Source organism: Marmota marmota, unplaced genomic scaffold, assembly GCF_001458135.2.
Source record: "Marmota marmota marmota unplaced genomic scaffold, marMar, whole genome shotgun sequence".
In the NCBI taxonomy this organism is placed as follows: domain Eukaryota; kingdom Metazoa; phylum Chordata; class Mammalia; order Rodentia; family Sciuridae; genus Marmota; species Marmota marmota.
Window position 1 is genome coordinate 26,499,413 of NW_026000082.1, and position 4,943 is coordinate 26,504,355.

The following is a 4,943-nucleotide window of genomic DNA, read 5'->3' on the forward strand; positions in this document are numbered from 1 at the left end:
AGTTGGCTTGACTGAGGGTGTGCCCCCTGCCCCCCCCCTCCCCCCCCCCGGCTGGCAGAGGGCAAAGGAGCCAGGCCGAGGCCAGCCTCCCAGCTGCGCTCCCCTCCGGCGCCGCCACCTGCGCGCGGTGGGGCGGCCCCGGGGCCAATCCCTGCCCTGCCAGTCAGCTGGCCGCCCGCCACCTCGGGGAAGTTGTGTAACCCGGGGCCCCGCGACGCCCTTTCCTGGAGCCCGGAGCTGGAGCGAAGCCCCTGGGGCCTTGACATCAGAGGTGACGCGAGTCTTCGCAGGCGATGACTCGGTAGAGGACTGGCCACTCCCTTTCCCGCGTCCGGCTGCTAGGGATGGGTCCCCTCCCACCAAGTGGCCTGGACCCGCCAACAGCTCTCCCGATGTTCTGAACTCGGGGTCCTCAGGACCCGTCCGACCCTCACTATACCTTGGGACTGTCCCCTGTGTGACAGACACCGTTTCAGATAACCGTCCTAGGACTGGCCTGTGGCGCTCCCTCCTGGTGACTGCAGGGAGTACCCTGAACAAAAGGAAGTCCTTCCTGGGGTCTAACCTCCATCTCTGGGGAGGGGTGGTGGTGGAGGGTTTCCTTGAGAGTGCAGAACAGCTGAAGGTAGCTTGTTCTCTCCTCCACCTTACAACATAGACTTGTGTGGAGTCCAGGCAGGTATTTTATTTTTGTTGGGCTGGGCCATCTTGAGGCCCAAATGGACCGGACCACCTGGAATACACCCTAGGCAGGATTTCTATGTCAAGTGGCCCTGTGGGGAGTAGGCTTGGGGACAGTGCGGGTGGTGTGTGTGTGTGTGTGTGTGTGTCTTACCTGGGTGTGGGAAGGCCTTGGTGGAGGGGGGAAGGAAAGGATGTAGGTTAGGGCTTTGTGGAGGGAAAAAATGAGGATGGAGAGCTTGGGGCTGGACAGGTTTCTATGGCCCCCAACCCCCACCCCTGGAGTGGGCTTCAGCCCCTACCCTGCCCCCCCACCCCATCTTCCCTCCATCAACATTGGTGAAAGGCCTTTCTCATAGGAAAAGAGAAAACAAGAGGGTTTTGAGTGAAACACGAGGCAGAACTTCCCAATTATGAGGAACATCTGACATCTGGCCTCAGAAAGGCGAACAGAAAAGGGACCTTCCCATTTGGAGAGTCCCAGGGGAAGTGGGGTGTGGGAGAAGAGGTGAGATGTCCCCCTGAAGTTGACTGTCAGGAGGTGGGAGTAGCTAGATGGTAGCCCTTGGGGTCCTGGCACTGGAAGACCTCTGGTGAGGTTCTTGGCCTTTGGGGTGGGAGGAGTCTGCAGGTGAGGAAGGCCAGGGGCCATTGCCACCCATGCTGCCCTGCCTGGGGGACTCAGCCTGCTCCTCTGCTTAGCTCCTGGCTCCCCTCCGTGGGCTCCCCTCCGTGGGCTCCTGTGGGCCCTCTTGCTCCCTTCCATCATGGCAGCCCAGCTGTGCTGTCCATGCAGGCCCTTGCCCCATCCTGGCTGTGTCCCCAGCAATGACAGCACCTTGCCAGCACATCCCTGGTGCTCAGGGAACGCTGGAGGACTTGGACTGACTTGGGCAGGGGCCCGGGTCTCCCTTGGGTCAGCTCTGCTTGGCTTTAGAAGGTGCAGGCAGAGGAGGGGCTGGACTGACGGGTGACCTGGACGGGCCGCCTCTCATTCTCTGCAGTCTCCCCCCTTTAGATGGACCCTCGTCACCGGGCAGGAGGCTCCCGTGCCTTGGTTCCCACACCTGGCCTCCTCGCTCCCTCTGACGGGGCTCTGATGCCCACACTAGGTGACCCCACGTGTGGGTGCCCTTCGCCCCACTGTATGCTGACACCCCCCCCCAGGCCACCTGCCTACCTGGGCCCCCTCCTCACCCTCCCACGCCACCTGCCTGGGTCTTCCATTTCCCGTGCCCCCCACCCCCATGAAGACATTTCCTTGGCGCCACCCGCTGGCTTTAGGACTAGAGCGTTCAGAAGAAGTTCAGGGGAAGCAGAGCCATGGTTTTGAATAAAATATTTTAACTGGAGATTTTTGTACTAGGAAAATTTTGCAGAGAATATATAAAATAGAGCGACTAGTGGAAGGGAGAGGGGAGGGGCGAGGGAGGGCAGAAGAGGAGGAGGAGGCCGGTGTGTGCCTGGAGTCCCATCCACTTGGTCCTCTCTGAATTGACATCTGTCAATAAGTCCTAGGGGTTCCTTGGTGTACAATTTGGGAACCGCTGGAAAAGAATTCTGCCTGCAATAGTTGAGTGGCGCGTGGCAGCACCAGCGTGGAGCTTGAAGGCAGCGGCCTGCCTGGAGGAGAGGTCTCCGAGAAGGGCCAGGGCCCTGAGCGGGTGCTGGGGTGTCAGGGGGTCAGGGTCTGCAGGATACAGGCTGTGAGCTGAGGACTTCCACCTGCGGGGGACCGGAACACAGGCTTCCTCCCCTGACACCCCCACCCTATCCATGCCCATGGGTGACCCTCAGTGCCCCAGCTCTGTCCCCTCAAAGGTGACTTCCAGGAACAGGACCTGAGGTTCTGCTTTGGTGGCTGGTAGGATGCCTCTGGCCTCTGGCGCTACTCTTCAGACGGTGCACGGCACACTATAGTTTACAAAGCACGTTCCCATTGTCACTTGCTGTGAGTTCATCTTTGCAGCCTCTGCTAAGAAAATGTACTATTACTTAATTCCCTCTGTGGAGAGGAGGAAGTTAAGGATCACAGGTTATGTAAATTGCCCTCAGCGGAGGCCTAGAAACCGGAAAGACTCTAAATCCCTACCCGCCCCCCATCCCCCTCAGGCTCTCCCCACCCTGTCTGCCTCTTTATAATGCTAATCGAGGTAAGAAGTTTCCCAGCCACAGCCCGGGGCAGGTTGGGGCTGGGGTTAGAAGTCAGTTTTCGGGCAGGCTTAAGGGACTGACCAGGAGAAGGTGTCCAGGGGTTGATTGGCAGGTGAGGATACCTTTAAGAGCAGGCCAAGTGCAGTAGCCCCGCCCCCATCGGCTGCAGACCTCCAGACACCCTCCAGGCTGCTGTAGCTCCTGCTGATGCAAGAGCCACCACTGGGCATGTATCTGCGCCCTGCGCTCCCCAGGGCTCGTTTTTTCTATCTTCATGAAAACTTGTGGCTGCTGGACGTATGGTCCCCCTGTTATTGATGGAGAGACTGAGGTCCAGAAGAAACTTGCTCAAGAATACGCTGCGGCTAAGTGTTGGAGCTGGGCTTCGACTCCCAGGGGTTCACCTCCCTCCAAAGGATGATCACAAAACTGTAATGATTTGCTCTGAGCCACAGGAATCGTGCCTGGGAATGGGCTCCCCGAGACGTACCCCAGCTCTCCTCCCAGTCTCTTTTCAGTGTGGGGACCCCATTAGCAGGAACTTTGAATAACCAAGGGGGAGAGGGACACGTGGCCAAGAGGAGGAGGGAGAGGTGTGCGGCAGGAGGAATGTGCTGGGAACCTGCCGGATGGGACTGGTCAGAGCTAGTTGTTAAGCACCAACTGTATACCAGGCTCTGTTTTGTTTTCAAGGTATTAACCTATTTGATCCTCTCAACAACCTGTTCGCTAAATTCGACTGTGATTCCCTTTTTACAGAAGAGCGAACTCTGTCCCCCATGATACAGCAAGTGGCAGAGCCAGGCCCGCCCAGGTGGCCCAGCTTCCCAGCCAGCGAGTTTGACCATGGTGGGCGGCCTGGGGAAGGAGGGTGCGCCTGGTACAGGGGTGCCTCGGCCCTGCTCCCCCAGGCTCTGCAGGGGCCCGGTTTTCAGTGGGGGAAGAGTCCGTCTGGGGACCTCGCAGAGTGTCCCTGGACTTCCTGCTCTGCATCTCTGCGGGGGCTCAGGAGGGCGGAGATGGGGCTGTGGCCGTGTCCTGTCACTTTCACTCATTTTCTTTAAATGCTTCTCGCTCTTTTTTTTTTTTTTAACTTCTCGCTCTCTGTTTTTAAATCTAATTTTTCAGCTTCTTTTTTATCCTCGCTCAAGTTGCTTTAATGAAACGAAGATGTGTCTGTTCCCCTGCTGGAGCTGCCCGGGGAATTTCAATATAAAACAAACAAGTTGGCTTTTAAAATTAAAATTTTATGGGTGGCATTTCCTCATTTAATGGGAGGCAGAGGAGGCTGGTGTAAAACAATTAACACGGGGTCGGGCCTCGGCGTTCAGCAAAATTAAACGCCAGGAGCGCGCGGTGCCAGGAGCGCGGGCGCAGGCGAGGGGGCACCCAGGTTGGGCGGGCACATGTCGACGCGCCGCCCTCAGCTCCCTGGCCTGACCTTGCCCCCGCCCAGGAGCCGGGTGCCCCTTCCCCGGCCCTTCCCACGGTGGGCGATGGTTGGGGGTGAGAGCGCGGGGTGGCTGCCTTGGAGCCCGGGAGTCCTGGACACTGGGGTCTGGAGAAGCGTCTGTGAAAGGAGCCGCGGCCTCTGCAAAGGCCAGATCTCCCTTGCTGGGGCAGTGAGCCCCTGGCACACGCAGGTGGCGCCCCCTCAGTGACAGCTATGCCCCAGGCAGACAGTGCCAGGAGCGCAGCAGGTGCTCCGCGGTCCCTGACGCCTGAAGGACCGGCTTCACCTGGGCAGGCAGGGATACAGGCGCCCTGCTCTCCTGGGCCCCAGGGCGGAGGTGCTCGGGGAGGAACAGGTGGAGGTGCCTGAGGAGACCCGAGGAGGAGGGCTCCTGGGTGCCCCCCCACCCAGCTCTGCTAAGTGCATCCTCCAGGGCCCAGCGCCAGGAGGGAGGTGGGTCGGATGGAGGTGAGGGGCATGTGGCTGCATCTGGCCAGAAAGCCAGCTGTGTGCAGGCGTGGACTCGGGTGGGGCAGAGCCTTGACAGAAGTGCCTTGGGGAGGGTGTGACAGGAGCCTGGACTTCACCTTGGGGGCCCTGGGGACTCATGGAAGGTTCCAGAGAGGCAGGTGGGATCCCAGGAGACTGATTCTGG

The 4,943-nt window shown here is 59.5% G+C and overlaps 1 long non-coding RNA gene across 1 annotated transcript; it reads left to right on the plus strand.

The window, feature by feature from the left end:
• Positions 1 to 2,068: 2,068 nt before the first annotated feature.
• On the plus strand, positions 2,069 to 4,626 carry LOC125620433. The gene is made up of 3 exons (XR_007352100.1): positions 2,069 to 3,428; positions 3,595 to 3,684; positions 3,964 to 4,626. It is a non-coding gene; the product is annotated as an uncharacterized LOC125620433 (long non-coding RNA).
• Positions 4,627 to 4,943: the final 317 nt, after the last annotated feature.